The following is a 23,316-nucleotide window of genomic DNA, read 5'->3' as shown; positions in this document are numbered from 1 at the left end:
ATAAAGCCATAAACATGTTTGTCTGAGTCTTCTTTCAAAAGTTACAGCTATTTCTATGAAGTTGTACAAAAACGCTTTCTTTCGCCAAGACAGTGCGTTTCTCACTGTTACATGCATTTGAATGGGGAACTCGACCGAAACAAAGTATAGGTTTTCATTATGTGAATAACTTGGAAATCTTAGCTCAAACAGCTGCAAAACCTGTTTTCCCAGCACGGGAACCTTGAGTTCTATAAGATAAAGCCATAAACATGTGTATCCGAGTCTTCTATCAAAAGTTACAGCTATTTCTATGAAGTTGTACAAAAACGCTTTCTTTCGCCAAGACAGTGCGTTTCTCACTGTTACATGCATTTGAATGGGGATCTCGACCGAAACAAAGTATAGGTTTTCATTATGTGAATAACTTGGAAATCTTAGCTCAAACAGCTGCAAAACCTGTTTTCCCAGCACGGGAACCTTGAGTTCTATAAGATAAAGCCATAAACATGTTTGTCTGAGTCTTCTTTCAAAAGTTACAGCTATTTCTATGAAGTTGTACAAAAAACGCTTTCTTTCGCCAAGACAGTGCGTTTCTCACTGTTACATGCATTTGAATGGGGAACTCGACCGAAACAAAGTATAGGTTTTCATTATGTGAATAACTTGGAAATCTTAGCTCAAACAGCTGCAAAACCTGTTTTCCCAGCACGGGAACCTTGAGTTCTATAAGATAAAGCCATAAACATGTGTATCCGAGTCTTCTATCAAAAGTTACAGCTATTTCTATGAAGTTGTACAAAAACGCTTTCTTTCGCCAAGACAGTGCGTTTCTCACTGTTACATGCATTTGAATGGGGAACTCGACCGAAACAAAGTATAGGTTTTCACTATGTGAATAACTTGGAAATCTTAGCTCAAACAGCTGCAAAACCTGTTTTCCCAGCACGGGAACCTTGAGTTCTATAAGATAAAGCCATAAACATGTGTATCCGAGTCTTCTATCAAAAGTTACAGCTATTTCTATGAAGTTGTACAAAAACGCTTTCTTTCGCCAAGACAGTGCGTTTCTCACTGTTACATGCATTTGAATGGGGAACTCGACCGAAACAAAGTATAGGTTTTCATTATGTGAATAACGTGGAAATCTTAGCTCAAACAGCTGCAAAACCTGTTTTCCCAGCACGGGAACCTTGAGTTCTATAAGATAAAGCCATAAACATGTGTATCCGAGTCTTCTATCAAAAGTTACAGCTATTTATATGAAGTTGTACAAAAACGCTTTCTTTCGCCAAGACAGTGCATTTCTCACTGTTACATGCATTTGAATGGGGAACTCGACCGAAACAAAGTATAGGTTTTCATTATGTGAATAACTTGGAAATCTTAGCTCAAACAGCTGCAAAACCTGTTTTCCCAGCACGGGAACCTTGAGTTCTATAAGATAAAGCCATAAACATGTGTATCCGAGTCTTCTATCAAAAGTTACAGCTATTTCTATGAAGTTGTACAAAAACGCTTTCTTTCGCCAAGACAGTGCGTTTCTCACTGTTACATGCATTTGAATGGGGATCTCGACCGAAACAAAGTATAGGTTTTCATTATGTGAATAACTTGGAAATCTTAGCTCAAACAGCTGCAAAACCTGTTTTCCCAGCACGGGAACCTTGAGTTCTATAAGATAAAGCCATAAACATGTTTGTCTGAGTCTTCTTTCAAAAGTTACAGCTATTTCTATGAAGTTGTACAAAAACGCTTTCTTTCGCCAAGACAGTGCGTTTCTCACTGTTACATGCATTTGAATGGGGAACTCGACCGAAACAAAGTATAGGTTTTCATTATGTGAATAACTTGGAAATCTTAGCTCAAACAGCTGCAAAACCTGTTTTCCCAGCACGGGAACCTTGAGTTCTATAAGATAAAGCCATAAACATGTGTATCCGAGTCTTCTATCAAAAGTTACAGCTATTTCTATGAAGTTGTACAAAAACGCTTTCTTTCGCCAAGACAGTGCGTTTCTCACTGTTACATGCATTTGAATGGGGAACTCGACCGAAACAAAGTATAGGTTTTCATTATGTGAATAACTTGGAAATCGTAGCTCAAACAGCTGCAAAACCTGTTTTCCCAGCACGGGAACCTTGAGTTCTATAAGATAAAGCCATAAACATGTGTATCCGAGTCTTCTATCAAAAGTTACAGCTATTTCTATGAAGTTGTACAAAAACGCTTTCTTTCGCCAAGACAGTGCGTTTCTCACTGTTACATGCATTTGAATGGGGAACTCGACCGAAACAAAGTATAGGTTTTCATTATGTGAATAACTTGGAAATCTTAGCTCAAACAGCTGCAAAACCTGTTTTCCCAGCACGGGAACCTTGAGTTCTATAAGATAAAGCCATAAACATGTGTATCCGAGTCTTCTATCAAAAGTTACAGCTATTTCTATGAAGTTGTACAAAAACGCTTTCTTTCGCCAAGACAGTGCGTTTCTCACTGTTACATGCATTTGAATGGGGATCTCGACCGAAACAAAGTATAGGTTATCATTATGTGAATAACTTGGAAATCTTAGCTCAAACAGCTGCAAAACCTGTTTTCCCAGCACGGGAACATTGAGTTCTATAAGATAAAGCCATAAACATGTTTGTCTGAGTCTTCTTTCAAAAGTTACAGCTATTTCTATGAAGTTGTACAAAAACGCTTTCTTTCGCCAAGACAGTGCGTTTCTCACTGTTACATGCATTTGAATGGGGAACTCGACCGAAACAAAGTATAGGTTTTCATTATGTGAATAACTTGGAAATCTTAGCTCAAACAGCTGCAAAACCTGTTTTCCCAGCACGGGAACCTTGAGTTCTATAAGATAAAGCCATAAACATGTGTATCCGAGTCTTCTATCAAAAGTTACAGCTATTTCTATGAAGTTGTACAAAAACGCTTTCTTTCGCCAAGACAGTGCGTTTCTCACTGTTACATGCATTTGAATGGGGATCTCGACCGAAACAAAGTATAGGGTTTCATTATGTGAATAACTTGGAAATCTTAGCTCAAACAGCTGCAAAACCTGTTTTCCCAGCACGGGAACATTGAGTTCTATAAGATAAAGCCATAAACATGTTTGTCTGAGTCTTCTTTCAAAAGTTACAGCTATTTCTATGAAGTTGTACAAAAACGCTTTCTTTCGCCAAGACAGTGCGTTTCTCACTGTTACATGCATTTGAATGGGGATCTCGACCGAAACAAAGTATAGGTTTTCATTATGTGAATAACTTGGAAATCTTAGCTCAAACAGCTGCAAAACCTGTTTTCCCAGCACGGGAACCTTGAGTTCTATAAGATAAAGCCATAAACATGTTTGTCTGAGTCTTCTTTCAAAAGTTACAGCTATTTCTATGAAGTTGTACAAAAAACGCTTTCTTTCGCCAAGACAGTGCGTTTCTCACTGTTACATGCATTTGAATGGGGAACTCGACCGAAACAAAGTATAGGTTTTCATTATGTGAATAACTTGGAAATCTTAGCTCAAACAGCTGCAAAACCTGTTTTCCCAGCACGGGAACCTTGAGTTCTATAAGATAAAGCCATAAACATGTGTATCCGAGTCTTCTATCAAAAGTTACAGCTATTTCTATGAAGTTGTACAAAAACGCTTTCTTTCGCCAAGACAGTGCGTTTCTCACTGTTACATGCATTTGAATGGGGAACTCGACCGAAACAAAGTATAGGTTTTCATTATGTGAATAACTTGGAAATCTTAGCTCAAACAGCTGCAAAACCTGTTTTCCCAGCACGGGAACCTTGAGTTCTATAAGATAAAGCCATAAACATGTGTATCCGAGTCTTCTATCAAAAGTTACAGCTATTTCTATGAAGTTGTACAAAAACGCTTTCTTTCGCCAAGACAGTGCGTTTCTCACTGTTACATGCATTTGAATGGGGAACTCGACCGAAACAAAGTATAGGTTTTCATTATGTGAATAACTTGGAAATCGTAGCTCAAACAGCTGCAAAACCTGTTTTGCCAGCACGGGGACCTTGAGTTCTATAAGATAAAGCCATGAATACGCATATCTGAGTTTCATATCAAAAGTTACAGCTATTTATATGAAGTTGTGCAAAAACGCTTTCTTTCGCCAAGACAGTGCGTTTCTGACGATTACATGCATTTGAATGGGGAACTCGACCGAAACAAAGTATAGGGTTTCATTATGTGAATAACTTGGAAATCTTAGCTCAAACAGCTGCAAAACCTGTTTTCCCAGCACGGGAACATTGAGTTCTATAAGATAAAGCCATAAACATGTTTGTCTGAGTCTTCTTTCAAAAGTTACAGCTATTTCTATGAAGTTGTACAAAAACGCTTTCTTTCGCCAAGACAGTGCGTTTCTCACTGTTACATGCATTTGAATGGGGAACTCGACCGAAACAAAGTATAGGTTTTCATTATGTGAATAACTTGGAAATCTTAGCTCAAACAGCTGCAAAACCTGTTTTCCCAGCACGGGAACCTTGAGTTCTATAAGATAAAGCCATAAACATGTGTATCCGAGTCTTCTATCAAAAGTTACAGCTATTTCTATGAAGTTGTACAAAAACGCTTTCTTTCGCCAAGACAGTGCGTTTCTCACTGTTACATGCATTTGAATGGGGAACTCGACCGAAACAAAGTATAGGTTTTCACTATGTGAATAACTTGGAAATCTTAGCTCAAACAGCTGCAAAACCTGTTTTCCCAGCACGGGAACCTTGAGTTCTATAAGATAAAGCCATAAACATGTGTATCCGAGTCTTCTATCAAAAGTTACAGCTATTTCTATGAAGTTGTACAAAAACGCTTTCTTTCGCCAAGACAGTGCGTTTCTCACTGTTACATGCATTTGAATGGGGAACTCGACCGAAACAAAGTATAGGTTTTCATTATGTGAATAACGTGGAAATCTTAGCTCAAACAGCTGCAAAACCTGTTTTCCCAGCACGGGAACCTTGAGTTCTATAAGATAAAGCCATAAACATGTGTATCCGAGTCTTCTATCAAAAGTTACAGCTATTTCTATGAAGTTGTACAAAAACGCTTTCTTTCGCCAAGACAGTGCGTTTCTCACTGTTACATGCATTTGAATGGGGAACTCGACCGAAACAAAGTATAGGTTTTCATTATGTGAATAACGTGGAAATCTTAGCTCAAACAGCTGCAAAACCTGTTTTCCCAGCACGGGAACCTTGAGTTCTATAAGATAAAGCCATAAACATGTGTATCCGAGTCTTCTATCAAAAGTTACAGCTATTTATATGAAGTTGTACAAAAACGCTTTCTTTCGCCAAGACAGTGCATTTCTCACTGTTACATGCATTTGAATGGGGAACTCGACCGAAACAAAGTATAGGTTTTCATTATGTGAATAACTTGGAAATCTTAGCTCAAACAGCTGCAAAACCTGTTTTCCCAGCACGGGAACCTTGAGTTCTATAAGATAAAGCCATAAACATGTGTATCCGAGTCTTCTATCAAAAGTTACAGCTATTTCTATGAAGTTGTACAAAAACGCTTTCTTTCGCCAAGACAGTGCGTTTCTCACTGTTACATGCATTTGAATGGGGATCTCGACCGAAACAAAGTATAGGTTTTCATTATGTGAATAACTTGGAAATCTTAGCTCAAACAGCTGCAAAACCTGTTTTCCCAGCACGGGAACCTTGAGTTCTATAAGATAAAGCCATAAACATGTTTGTCTGAGTCTTCTTTCAAAAGTTACAGCTATTTCTATGAAGTTGTACAAAAACGCTTTCTTTCGCCAAGACAGTGCGTTTCTCACTGTTACATGCATTTGAATGGGGAACTCGACCGAAACAAAGTATAGGTTTTCATTATGTGAATAACTTGGAAATCTTAGCTCAAACAGCTGCAAAACCTGTTTTCCCAGCACGGGAACCTTGAGTTCTATAAGATAAAGCCATAAACATGTGTATCCGAGTCTTCTATCAAAAGTTACAGCTATTTCTATGAAGTTGTACAAAAACGCTTTCTTTCGCCAAGACAGTGCGTTTCTCACTGTTACATGCATTTGAATGGGGAACTCGACCGAAACAAAGTATAGGTTTTCATTATGTGAATAACTTGGAAATCGTAGCTCAAACAGCTGCAAAACCTGTTTTCCCAGCACGGGAACCTTGAGTTCTATAAGATAAAGCCATAAACATGTGTATCCGAGTCTTCTATCAAAAGTTACAGCTATTTCTATGAAGTTGTACAAAAACGCTTTCTTTCGCCAAGACAGTGCGTTTCTCACTGTTACATGCATTTGAATGGGGAACTCGACCGAAACAAAGTATAGGTTTTCATTATGTGAATAACTTGGAAATCTTAGCTCAAACAGCTGCAAAACCTGTTTTCCCAGCACGGGAACCTTGAGTTCTATAAGATAAAGCCATAAACATGTGTATCCGAGTCTTCTATCAAAAGTTACAGCTATTTCTATGAAGTTGTACAAAAACGCTTTCTTTCGCCAAGACAGTGCGTTTCTCACTGTTACATGCATTTGAATGGGGATCTCGACCGAAACAAAGTATAGGTTATCATTATGTGAATAACTTGGAAATCTTAGCTCAAACAGCTGCAAAACCTGTTTTCCCAGCACGGGAACATTGAGTTCTATAAGATAAAGCCATAAACATGTTTGTCTGAGTCTTCTTTCAAAAGTTACAGCTATTTCTATGAAGTTGTACAAAAACGCTTTCTTTCGCCAAGACAGTGCGTTTCTCACTGTTACATGCATTTGAATGGGGAACTCGACCGAAACAAAGTATAGGTTTTCATTATGTGAATAACTTGGAAATCTTAGCTCAAACAGCTGCAAAACCTGTTTTCCCAGCACGGGAACCTTGAGTTCTATAAGATAAAGCCATAAACATGTGTATCCGAGTCTTCTATCAAAAGTTACAGCTATTTCTATGAAGTTGTACAAAAACGCTTTCTTTCGCCAAGACAGTGCGTTTCTCACTGTTACATGCATTTGAATGGGGATCTCGACCGAAACAAAGTATAGGGTTTCATTATGTGAATAACTTGGAAATCTTAGCTCAAACAGCTGCAAAACCTGTTTTCCCAGCACGGGAACATTGAGTTCTATAAGATAAAGCCATAAACATGTTTGTCTGAGTCTTCTTTCAAAAGTTACAGCTATTTCTATGAAGTTGTACAAAAACGCTTTCTTTCGCCAAGACAGTGCGTTTCTCACTGTTACATGCATTTGAATGGGGATCTCGACCGAAACAAAGTATAGGTTTTCATTATGTGAATAACTTGGAAATCTTAGCTCAAACAGCTGCAAAACCTGTTTTCCCAGCACGGGAACCTTGAGTTCTATAAGATAAAGCCATAAACATGTTTGTCTGAGTCTTCTTTCAAAAGTTACAGCTATTTCTATGAAGTTGTACAAAAAACGCTTTCTTTCGCCAAGACAGTGCGTTTCTCACTGTTACATGCATTTGAATGGGGAACTCGACCGAAACAAAGTATAGGTTTTCATTATGTGAATAACTTGGAAATCTTAGCTCAAACAGCTGCAAAACCTGTTTTCCCAGCACGGGAACCTTGAGTTCTATAAGATAAAGCCATAAACATGTGTATCCGAGTCTTCTATCAAAAGTTACAGCTATTTCTATGAAGTTGTACAAAAACGCTTTCTTTCGCCAAGACAGTGCGTTTCTCACTGTTACATGCATTTGAATGGGGAACTCGACCGAAACAAAGTATAGGTTTTCATTATGTGAATAACTTGGAAATCTTAGCTCAAACAGCTGCAAAACCTGTTTTCCCAGCACGGGAACCTTGAGTTCTATAAGATAAAGCCATAAACATGTGTATCCGAGTCTTCTATCAAAAGTTACAGCTATTTCTATGAAGTTGTACAAAAACGCTTTCTTTCGCCAAGACAGTGCGTTTCTCACTGTTACATGCATTTGAATGGGGAACTCGACCGAAACAAAGTATAGGTTTTCATTATGTGAATAACTTGGAAATCGTAGCTCAAACAGCTGCAAAACCTGTTTTGCCAGCACGGGGACCTTGAGTTCTATAAGATAAAGCCATGAATACGCATATCTGAGTTTCATATCAAAAGTTACAGCTATTTATATGAAGTTGTGCAAAAACGCTTTCTTTCGCCAAGACAGTGCGTTTCTGACGATTACATGCATTTGAATGGGGAACTCGACCGAAACAAAGTATAGGGTTTCATTATGTGAATAACTTGGAAATCTTAGCTCAAACAGCTGCAAAACCTGTTTTCCCAGCACGGGAACATTGAGTTCTATAAGATAAAGCCATAAACATGTTTGTCTGAGTCTTCTTTCAAAAGTTACAGCTATTTCTATGAAGTTGTACAAAAACGCTTTCTTTCGCCAAGACAGTGCGTTTCTCACTGTTACATGCATTTGAATGGGGAACTCGACCGAAACAAAGTATAGGTTTTCATTATGTGAATAACTTGGAAATCTTAGCTCAAACAGCTGCAAAACCTGTTTTCCCAGCACGGGAACCTTGAGTTCTATAAGATAAAGCCATAAACATGTGTATCCGAGTCTTCTATCAAAAGTTACAGCTATTTCTATGAAGTTGTACAAAAACGCTTTCTTTCGCCAAGACAGTGCGTTTCTCACTGTTACATGCATTTGAATGGGGAACTCGACCGAAACAAAGTATAGGTTTTCACTATGTGAATAACTTGGAAATCTTAGCTCAAACAGCTGCAAAACCTGTTTTCCCAGCACGGGAACCTTGAGTTCTATAAGATAAAGCCATAAACATGTGTATCCGAGTCTTCTATCAAAAGTTACAGCTATTTCTATGAAGTTGTACAAAAACGCTTTCTTTCGCCAAGACAGTGCGTTTCTCACTGTTACATGCATTTGAATGGGGAACTCGACCGAAACAAAGTATAGGTTTTCATTATGTGAATAACGTGGAAATCTTAGCTCAAACAGCTGCAAAACCTGTTTTCCCAGCACGGGAACCTTGAGTTCTATAAGATAAAGCCATAAACATGTGTATCCGAGTCTTCTATCAAAAGTTACAGCTATTTATATGAAGTTGTACAAAAACGCTTTCTTTCGCCAAGACAGTGCATTTCTCACTGTTACATGCATTTGAATGGGGAACTCGACCGAAACAAAGTATAGGTTTTCATTATGTGAATAACTTGGAAATCTTAGCTCAAACAGCTGCAAAACCTGTTTTCCCAGCACGGGAACCTTGAGTTCTATAAGATAAAGCCATAAACATGTGTATCCGAGTCTTCTATCAAAAGTTACAGCTATTTCTATGAAGTTGTACAAAAACGCTTTCTTTCGCCAAGACAGTGCGTTTCTCACTGTTACATGCATTTGAATGGGGATCTCGACCGAAACAAAGTATAGGTTTTCATTATGTGAATAACTTGGAAATCTTAGCTCAAACAGCTGCAAAACCTGTTTTCCCAGCACGGGAACCTTGAGTTCTATAAGATAAAGCCATAAACATGTTTGTCTGAGTCTTCTTTCAAAAGTTACAGCTATTTCTATGAAGTTGTACAAAAACGCTTTCTTTCGCCAAGACAGTGCGTTTCTCACTGTTACATGCATTTGAATGGGGAACTCGACCGAAACAAAGTATAGGTTTTCATTATGTGAATAACTTGGAAATCTTAGCTCAAACAGCTGCAAAACCTGTTTTCCCAGCACGGGAACCTTGAGTTCTATAAGATAAAGCCATAAACATGTGTATCCGAGTCTTCTATCAAAAGTTACAGCTATTTCTATGAAGTTGTACAAAAACGCTTTCTTTCGCCAAGACAGTGCGTTTCTCACTGTTACATGCATTTGAATGGGGAACTCGACCGAAACAAAGTATAGGTTTTCATTATGTGAATAACTTGGAAATCGTAGCTCAAACAGCTGCAAAACCTGTTTTCCCAGCACGGGAACCTTGAGTTCTATAAGATAAAGCCATAAACATGTGTATCCGAGTCTTCTATCAAAAGTTACAGCTATTTCTATGAAGTTGTACAAAAACGCTTTCTTTCGCCAAGACAGTGCGTTTCTCACTGTTACATGCATTTGAATGGGGAACTCGACCGAAACAAAGTATAGGTTTTCATTATGTGAATAACTTGGAAATCTTAGCTCAAACAGCTGCAAAACCTGTTTTCCCAGCACGGGAACCTTGAGTTCTATAAGATAAAGCCATAAACATGTGTATCCGAGTCTTCTATCAAAAGTTACAGCTATTTCTATGAAGTTGTACAAAAACGCTTTCTTTCGCCAAGACAGTGCGTTTCTCACTGTTACATGCATTTGAATGGGGATCTCGACCGAAACAAAGTATAGGTTATCATTATGTGAATAACTTGGAAATCTTAGCTCAAACAGCTGCAAAACCTGTTTTCCCAGCACGGGAACATTGAGTTCTATAAGATAAAGCCATAAACATGTTTGTCTGAGTCTTCTTTCAAAAGTTACAGCTATTTCTATGAAGTTGTACAAAAACGCTTTCTTTCGCCAAGACAGTGCGTTTCTCACTGTTACATGCATTTGAATGGGGAACTCGACCGAAACAAAGTATAGGTTTTCATTATGTGAATAACTTGGAAATCTTAGCTCAAACAGCTGCAAAACCTGTTTTCCCAGCACGGGAACCTTGAGTTCTATAAGATAAAGCCATAAACATGTGTATCCGAGTCTTCTATCAAAAGTTACAGCTATTTCTATGAAGTTGTACAAAAACGCTTTCTTTCGCCAAGACAGTGCGTTTCTCACTGTTACATGCATTTGAATGGGGATCTCGACCGAAACAAAGTATAGGGTTTCATTATGTGAATAACTTGGAAATCTTAGCTCAAACAGCTGCAAAACCTGTTTTCCCAGCACGGGAACATTGAGTTCTATAAGATAAAGCCATAAACATGTTTGTCTGAGTCTTCTTTCAAAAGTTACAGCTATTTCTATGAAGTTGTACAAAAACGCTTTCTTTCGCCAAGACAGTGCGTTTCTCACTGTTACATGCATTTGAATGGGGAACTCGACCGAAACAAAGTATAGGTTTTCATTATGTGAATAACTTGGAAATCTTAGCTCAAACAGCTGCAAAACCTGTTTTCCCAGCACGGGAACCTTGAGTTCTATAAGATAAAGCCATAAACATGTGTATCCGAGTCTTCTATCAAAAGTTACAGCTATTTCTATGAAGTTGTACAAAAACGCTTTCTTTCGCCAAGACAGTGCGTTTCTCACTGTTACATGCATTTGAATGGGGATCTCGACCGAAACAAAGTATAGGTTTTCATTATGTGAATAACTTGGAAATCTTAGCTCAAACAGCTGCAAAACCTGTTTTCCCAGCACGGGAACCTTGAGTTCTATAAGATAAAGCCATAAACATGTTTGTCTGAGTCTTCTTTCAAAAGTTACAGCTATTTCTATGAAGTTGTACAAAAAACGCTTTCTTTCGCCAAGACAGTGCGTTTCTCACTGTTACATGCATTTGAATGGGGAACTCGACCGAAACAAAGTATAGGTTTTCATTATGTGAATAACTTGGAAATCTTAGCTCAAACAGCTGCAAAACCTGTTTTCCCAGCACGGGAACCTTGAGTTCTATAAGATAAAGCCATAAACATGTGTATCCGAGTCTTCTATCAAAAGTTACAGCTATTTCTATGAAGTTGTACAAAAACGCTTTCTTTCGCCAAGACAGTGCGTTTCTCACTGTTACATGCATTTGAATGGGGAACTCGACCGAAACAAAGTATAGGTTTTCATTATGTGAATAACTTGGAAATCGTAGCTCAAACAGCTGCAAAACCTGTTTTGCCAGCACGGGGACCTTGAGTTCTATAAGATAAAGCCATGAATACGCATATCTGAGTTTCATATCAAAAGTTACAGCTATTTATATGAAGTTGTGCAAAAACGCTTTCTTTCGCCAAGACAGTGCGTTTCTGACGATTACATGCATTTGAATGGGGAACTCGACCGAAACAAAGTATAGGGTTTCATTATGTGAATAACTTGGAAATCTTAGCTCAAACAGCTGCAAAACCTGTTTTCCCAGCACGGGAACATTGAGTTCTATAAGATAAAGCCATAAACATGTTTGTCTGAGTCTTCTTTCAAAAGTTACAGCTATTTCTATGAAGTTGTACAAAAACGCTTTCTTTCGCCAAGACAGTGCGTTTCTCACTGTTACATGCATTTGAATGGGGAACTCGACCGAAACAAAGTATAGGTTTTCATTATGTGAATAACTTGGAAATCTTAGCTCAAACAGCTGCAAAACCTGTTTTCCCAGCACGGGAACCTTGAGTTCTATAAGATAAAGCCATAAACATGTGTATCCGAGTCTTCTATCAAAAGTTACAGCTATTTCTATGAAGTTGTACAAAAACGCTTTCTTTCGCCAAGACAGTGCGTTTCTCACTGTTACATGCATTTGAATGGGGATCTCGACCGAAACAAAGTATAGGTTTTCATTATGTGAATAACTTGGAAATCTTAGCTCAAACAGCTGCAAAACCTGTTTTCCCAGCACGGGAACCTTGAGTTCTATAAGATAAAGCCATAAACATGTTTGTCTGAGTCTTCTTTCAAAAGTTACAGCTATTTCTATGAAGTTGTACAAAAAACGCTTTCTTTCGCCAAGACAGTGCGTTTCTCACTGTTACATGCATTTGAATGGGGAACTCGACCGAAACAAAGTATAGGTTTTCATTATGTGAATAACTTGGAAATCTTAGCTCAAACAGCTGCAAAACCTGTTTTCCCAGCACGGGAACCTTGAGTTCTATAAGATAAAGCCATAAACATGTGTATCCGAGTCTTCTATCAAAAGTTACAGCTATTTCTATGAAGTTGTACAAAAACGCTTTCTTTCGCCAAGACAGTGCGTTTCTCACTGTTACATGCATTTGAATGGGGAACTCGACCGAAACAAAGTATAGGTTTTCATTATGTGAATAACTTGGAAATCTTAGCTCAAACAGCTGCAAAACCTGTTTTCCCAGCACGGGAACCTTGAGTTCTATAAGATAAAGCCATAAACATGTGTATCCGAGTCTTCTATCAAAAGTTACAGCTATTTCTATGAAGTTGTACAAAAACGCTTTCTTTCGCCAAGACAGTGCGTTTCTCACTGTTACATGCATTTGAATGGGGAACTCGACCGAAACAAAGTATAGGTTTTCATTATGTGAATAACTTGGAAATCTTAGCTCAAACAGCTGCAAAACCTGTTTTCCCAGCACGGGAACCTTGAGTTCTATAAGATAAAGCCATAAACATGTGTATCCGAGTCTTCTATCAAAAGTTACAGCTATTTCTATGAAGTTGTACAAAAACGCTTTCTTTCGCCAAGACAGTGCGTTTCTCACTGTTACATGCATTTGAATGGGGAACTCGACCGAAACAAAGTATAGGTTTTCATTATGTGAATAACTTGGAAATCTTAGCTCAAACAGCTGCAAAACCTGTTTTCCCAGCACGGGAACCTTGAGTTCTATAAGATAAAGCCATAAACATGTGTATCCGAGTCTTCTATCAAAAGTTACAGCTATTTCTATGAAGTTGTACAAAAACGCTTTCTTTCGCCAAGACAGTGCGTTTCTCACTGTTACATGCATTTGAATGGGGAACTCGACCGAAACAAAGTATAGGTTTTCATTATGTGAATAACTTGGAAATCTTAGCTCAAACAGCTGCAAAACCTGTTTTCCCAGCACGGGAACCTTGAGTTCTATAAGATAAAGCCATAAACATGTGTATCCGAGTCTTCTATCAAAAGTTACAGCTATTTCTATGAAGTTGTACAAAAACGCTTTCTTTCGCCAAGACAGTGCGTTTCTCACTGTTACATGCATTTGAATGGGGAACTCGACCGAAACAAAGTATAGGTTTTCATTATGTGAATAACTTGGAAATCTTAGCTCAAACAGCTGCAAAACCTGTTTTCCCAGCACGGGAACCTTGAGTTCTATAAGATAAAGCCATAAACATGTTTGTCTGAGTCTTCTTTCAAAAGTTACAGCTATTTCTATGAAGTTGTACAAAAACGCTTTCTTTCGCCAAGACAGTGCGTTTCTCACTGTTACATGCATTTGAATGGGGAACTCGACCGAAACAAAGTATAGGTTTTCACTATGTGAATAACTTGGAAATCTTAGCTCAAACAGCTGCAAAACCTGTTTTCCCAGCACGGGAACCTTGAGTTCTATAAGATAAAGCCATAAACATGTGTATCCGAGTCTTCTATCAAAAGTTACAGCTATTTCTATGAAGTTGTACAAAAACGCTTTCTTTCGCCAAGACAGTGCGTTTCTCACTGTTACATGCATTTGAATGGGGATCTCGACCGAAACAAAGTATAGGTTTTCATTATGTGAATAACTTGGAAATCTTAGCTCAAACAGCTGCAAAACCTGTTTTCCCAGCACGGGAACCTTGAGTTCTATAAGATAAAGCCATAAGCATGTGTATCCGAGTCTTCTATCAAAAGTTACAGCTATTTCTATGAAGTTGTACAAAAACGCTTTCTTTCGCCAAGACAGTGCGTTTCTCACTGTTACATGCATTTGAATGGGGAACTCGACCGAAACAAAGTATAGGTTTTCATTATGTGAATAACGTGGAAATCTTAGCTCAAACAGCTGCAAAACCTGTTTTCCCAGCACGGGAACCTTGAGTTCTATAAGATAAAGCCATAAACATGTGTATCCGAGTCTTCTATCAAAAGTTACAGCTATTTATATGAAGTTGTACAAAAACGCTTTCTTTCGCCAAGACAGTGCGTTTCTCACTGTTACATGCATTTGAATGGGGAACTCGACCGAAACAAAGTATAGGTTTTCATTATGTGAATAACTTGGAAATCTTAGCTCAAACAGCTGCAAAACCTGTTTTCCCAGCACGGGAACCTTGAGTTCTATAAGATAAAGCCATAAACATGTGTATCCGAGTCTTCTATCAAAAGTTACAGCTATTTCTATGAAGTTGTACAAAAACGCTTTCTTTCGCCAAGACAGTGCGTTTCTCACTGTTACATGCATTTGAATGGGGATCTCGACCGAAACAAAGTATAGGTTTTCATTATGTGAATAACTTGGAAATCTTAGCTCAAACAGCTGCAAAACCTGTTTTCCCAGCACGGGAACCTTGAGTTCTATAAGATAAAGCCATAAACATGTTTGTCTGAGTCTTCTTTCAAAAGTTACAGCTATTTCTTTGAAGTTGTACAAAAACGCTTTCTTTCGCCAAGACAGTGCGTTTCTCACTGTTACATGCATTTGAATGGGGAACTCGACCGAAACAAAGTATAGGTTTTCATTATGTGAATAACTTGGAAATCTTAGCTCAAACAGCTGCAAAACCTGTTTTCCCAGCACGGGAACCTTGAGTTCTATAAGATAAAGCCATAAACATGTGTATCCGAGTCTTCTATCAAAAGTTACAGCTATTTCTATGAAGTTGTACAAAAACGCTTTCTTTCGCCAAGACAGTGCGTTTCTCACTGTTACATGCATTTGAATGGGGATCTCGACCGAAACAAAGTATAGGTTTTCATTATGTGAATAACTTGGAAATCTTAGCTCAAACAGCTGCAAAACCTGTTTTCCCAGCACGGGAACCTTGAGTTCTATAAGATAAAGCCATAAACATGTTTGTCTGAGTCTTCTTTCAAAAGTTACAGCTATTTCTATGAAGTTGTACAAAAACGCTTTCTTTCGCCAAGACAGTGCGTTTCTCACTGTTACATGCATTTGAATGGGGAACTCGACCGAAACAAAGTATAGGTTTTCATTATGTGAATAACTTGGAAATCTTAGCTCAAACAGCTGCAAAACCTGTTTTCCCAGCACGGGAACCTTGAGTTCTATAAGATAAAGCCATAAACATGTGTATCCGAGTCTTCTATCAAAAGTTACAGCTATTTCTATGAAGTTGTACAAAAACGCTTTCTTTCGCCAAGACAGTGCGTTTCTCACTGTTACATGCATTTGAATGGGGATCTCGACCGAAACAAAGTATAGGTTTTCATTATGTGAATAACTTGGAAATCTTAGCTCAAACAGCTGCAAAACCTGTTTTCCCAGCACGGGAACCTTGAGTTCTATAAGATAAAGCCATAAACATGTTTGTCTGAGTCTTCTTTCAAAAGTTACAGCTATTTATATGAAGTTGTACAAAAACGCTTTCTTTCGCCAAGACAGTGCGTTTCTCACTGTTACATGCATTTGAATGGGGAACTCGACCGAAACAAAGTATAGGTTTTCATTATGTGAATAACTTGGAAATCTTAGCTCAAACAGCTGCAAAACCTGTTTTCCCAGCACGGGAACCTTGAGTTCTATAAGATAAAGCCATAAACATGTTTGTCTGAGTCTTCTATCAAAAGTTACAGCTAGTTCTATGAAGTTGTACAAAAACGCTTTCTTTCGCCAAGACAGTGCGTTTCTCACTGTTACATGCATTTGAATGGGGAACTCGACCGAAACAAAGTATAGGTTTTCATTATGTGAATAACGTGGAAATCTTAGGTCAAACAGCTGCAAAACCTGTTTTCCCAGCACGGGAACCTTGAGTTCTATAAGATAAAGCCATAAACATGTTTGTCTGAGTCTTCTTTCAAAAGTTACAGCTATTTCTATGAAGTTGTACAAAAACGCTTTCTTTCGCCAAGACAGTGCGTTTCTCACTGTTACATGCATTTGAATGGGGAACTCGACCGAAACAAAGTATAGGTTTTCATTATGTGAATAACTTGGAAATCTTAGCTCAAACAGCTGCAAAACCTGTTTTCCCAGCACGGGAACCTTGAGTTCTATAAGATAAAGCCATAAACATGTTTGTCTGAGTCTTCTATCAAAAGTTACAGCTAGTTCTATGAAGTTGTACAAAAACGCTTTCTTTCGCCAAGACAGTGCGTTTCTCACTGTTACATGCATTTGAATGGGGAACTCGACCGAAACAAAGTATAGGTTTTCATTATGTGAATAACGTGGAAATCTTAGCTCAAACAGCTGCAAAACCTGTTTTCCCAGCACGGGAACCTTGAGTTCTATAAGATAAAGCCATAAACATGTGTATCCGAGTCTTCTATCAAAAGTTACAGCTATTTATATGAAGTTGTACAAAAACGCTTTCTTTCGCCAAGACAGTGCGTTTCTCACTGTTACATGCATTTGAATGGGGAACTCGACCGAAACAAAGTATAGGTTTTCATTATGTGAATAACTTGGAAATCTTAGCTCAAACAGCTGCAAAACCTGTTTTCCCAGCACGGGAACCTTGAGTTCTATAAGATAAAGCCATAAACATGTGTATCCGAGTCTTCTATCAAAAGTTACAGCTATTTCTATGAAGTTGTACAAAAACGCTTTCTTTCGCCAAGACAGTGCGTTTCTCACTGTTACATGCATTTGAATGGGGAACTCGACCGAAACAAAGTATAGGTTTTCATTATGTGAATAACTTGGAAATCTTAGCTCAAACAGCTGCAAAACCTGTTTTCCCAGCACGGGAACCTTGAGTTCTATAAGATAAAGCCATAAACATGTGTATCCGAGTCTTCTATCAAAAGTTACAGCTATTTCTATGAAGTTGTACAAAAACGCTTTCTTTCGCCAAGACAGTGCGTTTCTCACTGTTACATGCATTTGAATGGGGAACTCGACCGAAACAAAGTATAGGTTTTCATTATGTGAATAACTTGGAAATCTTAGCTCAAACAGCTGCAAAACCTGTTTTCCCAGCACGGGAACCTTGAGTTCTATAAGATAAAGCCATAAACATGTGTATCCGAGTCTTCTATCAAAAGTTACAGCTATTTCTATGAAGTTGTACAAAAACGCTTTCTTTCGCCAAGACAGTGCGTTTCTCACTGTTACATGCATTTGAATGGGGAACTCGACCGAAACAAAGTATAGGTTTTCATTATGTGAATAACTTGGAAATCTTAGCTCAAACAGCTGCAAAACCTGTTTTCCCAGCACGGGAACCTTGAGTTCTATAAGATAAAGCCATAAACATGTGTATCCGAGTCTTCTATCAAAAGTTACAGCTATTTCTATGAAGTTGTACAAAAACGCTTTCTTTCGCCAAGACAGTGCGTTTCTCACTGTTACATGCATTTGAATGGGGAACTCGACCGAAACAAAGTATAGGTTTTCATTATGTGAATAACTTGGAAATCTTAGCTCAAACAGCTGCAAAACCTGTTTTCCCAGCACGGAAACCTTGAGTTCTATAAGATAAAGCCATAAACATGTGTATCCGAGTCTTCTATCAACAGTTACAGCTATTTCTATGAAGTTGTACAAAAACGCTTTCTTTCGCCAAGACAGTGCGTTTCTCACTGTTACATGCATTTGAATGGGGATCTCGACCGAAACAAAGTATAGGTTTTCATTATGTGAATAACTTGGAAATCGTAGCTCAAACAGCTGCAAAACCTGTTTTCCCAGCACGGGAACCTTGAGTTCTATAAGATAAAGCCATAAACATGTGTATCCGAGTCTTCTATCAAAAGTTACAGCTATTTCTATGAAGTTGTACAAAAACGCTTTCTTTCGCCAAGACAGTGCATTTCTCACTGTTACATGCATTTGAATGGGGAACTCGACCGAAACAAAGTATAGGTTTTCATTATGTGAATAACTTGGAAATCTTAGCTCAAACAGCTGCAAAACCTGTTTTCCCAGCACGGGAACCTTGAGTTCTATAAGATAAAGCCATAAACATGTGTATCCGAGTCTTCTATCAAAAGTTACAGCTATTTCTATGAAGTTGTACAAAAACGCTTTCTTTCGCCAAGACAGTGCGTTTCTCACTGTTACATGCATTTGAATGGGGATCTCGACCGAAACAAAGTATAGGTTTTCATTATGTGAATAACTTGGAAATCTTAGCTCAAACAGCTGCAAAACCTGTTTTCCCAGCACGGGAACCTTGAGTTCTATAAGATAAAGCCATAAACATGTGTATCCGAGTCTTCTATCAAAAGTTACAGCTATTTCTATGAAGTTGTACAAAAACGCTTTCTTTCGCCAAGACAGTGCGTTTCTCACTGTTACATGCATTTGAATGGGGAACTCGACCGAAACAAAGTATAGGTTTTCATTATGTGAATAACTTGGAAATCTTAGCTCAAACAGCTGCAAAACCTGTTTTCCCAGCACGGGAACCTTGAGTTGTATAAGATAAAGCCATAAACATGTGTATCCGAGTCTTCTATCAAAAGTTACAGCTATTTCTATGAAGTTGTACAAAAACGCTTTCTTTCGCCAAGACAGTGCGTTTCTCACTGTTACATGCATTTGAATGGGGAACTCGACCGAAACAAAGTATAGGTTTTCATTATGTGAATAACTTGGAAATCTTAGCTCAAACAGCTGCAAAACCTGTTTTCCCAGCACGGGAACCTTGAGTTCTATAAGATAAAGCCATAAACATGTGTATCCGAGTCTTCTATCAAAAGTTACAGCTATTTCTATGAAGTTGTACAAAAACGCTTTCTTTCGCCAAGACAGTGCGTTTCTCACTGTTACATGCATTTGAATGGGGAACTCGACCGAAACAAAGTATAGGTTTTCATTATGTGAATAACTTGGAAATCTTAGCTCAAACAGCTGCAAAACCTGTTTTCCCAGCACGGGAACCTTGAGTTCTATAAGATAAAGCCATAAACATGTGTATCCGAGTCTTCTATCAAAAGTTACAGCTATTTCTATGAAGTTGTACAAAAACGCTTTCTTTCGCCAAGACAGTGCGTTTCTCACTGTTACATGCATTTGAATGGGGAACTCGACCGAAACAAAGTATAGGTTTTCATTATGTGAATAACTTGGAAATCTTAGCTCAAACAGCTGCAAAACCTGTTTTCCCAGCACGGGAACCTTGAGTTCTATAAGATAAAGCCATAAACATGTGTATCCGAGTCTTCTATCAAAAGTTACAGCTATTTCTATGAAGTTGTACAAAAACGCTTTCTTTCGCCAAGACAGTGCGTTTCTCACTGTTACATGCATTTGAATGGGGAACTCGACCGAAACAAAGTATAGGTTTTCATTATGTGAATAACTTGGAAATCTTAGCTCAAACAGCTGCAAAACCTGTTTTGCCAGCACGGGGACCTTGAGTTCTATAAGATAAAGCCATAAACATGTTTGTCTGAGTCTTCTTTCAAAAGTTACAGCTATTTCTATGAAGTTGTACAAAAACGCTTTCTTTCGCCAAGACAGTGCGTTTCTCACTGTTACATGCATTTGAATGGGGAACTCGACCGAAACAAAGTATAGGTTTTCATTATGTGAATAACTTGGAAATCTTAGCTCAAACAGCTGCAAAACCTGTTTTCCCAGCACGGGAACCTTGAGTTCTATAAGATAAAGCCATAAACATGTTTGTCTGAGTCTTCTTTCAAAAGTTACAGCTATTTCTATGAAGTTGTACAAAAACGCTTTCTTTCGCCAAGACAGTGCGTTTCTCACTGTTACATGCATTTGAATGGGGAACTCGACCGAAACAAAGTATAGGTTTTCATTATGTGAATAACTTGGAAATCTTAGCTCAAACAGCTGCAAAACCTGTTTTCTCAGCACGGGAACCTTGAGTTCTATAAGATAAAGCCATAAACATGTGTATCCGAGTCTTCTATCAAAAGTTACAGCTATTTCTATGAAGTTGTACAAAAACGCTTTCTTTCGCCAAGACAGTGCGTTTCTCACTGTTACATGCATTTGAATGGGGAACTCGACCGAAACAAAGTATAGGTTTTCATTATGTGAATAACTTGGAAATCTTAGCTCAAACAGCTGCAAAACCTGTTTTCCCAGCACGGGAACCTTGAGTTCTATAAGATAAAGCCATAAACATGTGTATCCGAGTCTTCTATCAAAAGTTACAGCTATTTCTATGAAGTTGTACAAAAACGCTTTCTTTCGCCAAGACAGTGCGTTTCTCACTGTTACATGCATTTGAATGGGGAACTCGACCGAAACAAAGTATAGGTTTTCATTATGTGAATAACTTGGAAATCTTAGCTCAAACAGCTGCAAAACCTGTTTTCCCAGCACGGAAACCTTGAGTTCTATAAGATAAAGCCATAAACATGTGTATCCGAGTCTTCTATCAACAGTTACAGCTATTTCTATGAAGTTGTACAAAAACGCTTTCTTTCGCCAAGACAGTGCGTTTCTCACTGTTACATGCATTTGAATGGGGATCTCGACCGAAACAAAGTATAGGTTTTCATTATGTGAATAACTTGGAAATCTTAGCTCAAACAGCTGCAAAACCTGTTTTCCCAGCACGGGAACCTTGAGTTCTATAAGATAAAGCCATAAACATGTGTATCCGAGTCTTCTATCAAAAGTTACAGCTATTTCTATGAAGTTGTACAAAAACGCTTTCTTTCGCCAAGACAGTGCGTTTCTCACTGTTACATGCATTTGAATGGGGAACTCGACCGAAACAAAGTATAGGTTTTCATTATGTGAATAACTTGGAAATCTTAGCTCAAACAGCTGCAAAACCTGTTTTCCCAGCACGGGAACCTTGAGTTCTATAAGATAAAGCCACAAAAATGTTTGTCTGAGTCTTCTTTCAAAAGTTACAGCTATTTCTATGAAGTTGTACAAAAACGCTTTCTTTCGCCAAGACAGTGCGTTTCTCACTGTTACATGCATTTGAATGGGGAACTCGACCGAAACAAAGTATAGGTTTTCATTATGTGAATAACTTGGAAATCTTAGCTCACACAGCTGCAAAACCTGTTTTCCCAGCACGGGAACCTTGAGTTCTATAAGATAAAGCCATAAACATGTGTATCCGAGTCTTCTATCAAAAGTTACAGCTATTTCTATGAAGTTGTACAAAAACGCTTTCTTTCGCCAAGACAGTGCGTTTCTCACTGTTACATGCATTTGAATGTGGAACTCGACCGAAACAAAGTATAGGTTTTCATTATGTGAATAACTTGGAAATCTTAGCTCAAACAGCTGCAAAACCTGTTTTCCCAGCACGGGAACCTTGAGTTCTATAAGATAAAGCCATAAACATGTGCATCCGAGTCTTCTATCAAAAGTTACAGCTATTTCTATGAAGTTGTACAAAAACGCTTTCTTTCGCCAAGACAGTGCGTTTCTCACTGTTACATGCATTTGAATGGGGAACTCGACCGAAACAAAGTATAGGTTTTCATTATGTGAATAACTTGGAAATCTTAGCTCAAACAGCTGCAAAACCTGTTTTCCCAGCACGGGAACCTTGAGTTCTATAAGATAAAGCCATAAACATGTGTATCCGAGTCTTCTATCAAAAGTTACAGCTATTTCTATGAAGTTGTACAAAAACGCTTTCTTTCGCCAAGACAGTGCGTTTCTCACTGTTACATGCATTTGAATGGGGAACTCGACCGAAACAAAGTATAGGTTTTCATTATGTGAATAACTTGGAAATCTTAGCTCAAACAGCTGCAAAACCTGTTTTCCCAGCACGGGAACCTTGAGTTCTATAAGATAAAGCCATAAACATGTGTATCCGAGTCTTCTATCAAAAGTTACAGCTATTTCTATGAAGTTGTACAAAAACGCTTTCTTTCGCCAAGACAGTGCGTTTCTCACTGTTACATGCATTTGAATGGGGAACTCGACCGAAACAAAGTATAGGTTTTCATTATGTGAATAACTTGGAAATCTTAGCTCAAACAGCTGCAAAACCTGTTTTCCCAGCACGGGAACCTTGAGTTCTATAAGATAAAGCCATAAACATGTGTATCCGAGTCTTCTATCAAAAGTTACAGCTATTTCTATGAAGTTGTACAAAAACGCTTTCTTTCGCCAAGACAGTGCGTTTCTCACTGTTACATGCATTTGAATGGGGAACTCGACCGAAACAAAGTATAGGTTTTCATTATGTGAATAACTTGGAAATCTTAGCTCAAACAGCTGCAAAACCTGTTTTCCCAGCACGGGAACCTTGAGTTCTATAAGATAAAGCCATAAACATGTGTATCCGAGTCTTCTATCAAAAGTTACAGCTATTTCTATGAAGTTGTACAAAAACGCTTTCTTTCGCCAAGACAGTGCGTTTCTCACTGTTACATGCATTTGAATGGGGAACTCGACCGAAACAAAGTATAGGTTTTCATTATGTGAATAACTTGGAAATCTTAGCTCAAACAGCTGCAAAACCTGTTTTCCCAGCACGGGAACCTTGAGTTCTATAAGATAAAGCCATAAACATGTGTATCCGAGTCTTCTATCAAAAGTTACAGCTATTTCTATGAAGTTGTACAAAAACGCTTTCTTTCGC

This window comes from Aulonocara sp. 'chitande type north' Nkhata Bay, linkage group LG19, assembly GCF_057382095.1.
Source record: "Aulonocara sp. 'chitande type north' Nkhata Bay isolate Kocher_YH1m ecotype deep benthic linkage group LG19, A_spYH_male_GT1.1, whole genome shotgun sequence".
NCBI classification, from domain to species: domain Eukaryota; kingdom Metazoa; phylum Chordata; class Actinopteri; order Cichliformes; family Cichlidae; genus Aulonocara; species Aulonocara sp. 'chitande type north' Nkhata Bay.
This window is presented reverse-complemented; position numbering follows the sequence as displayed.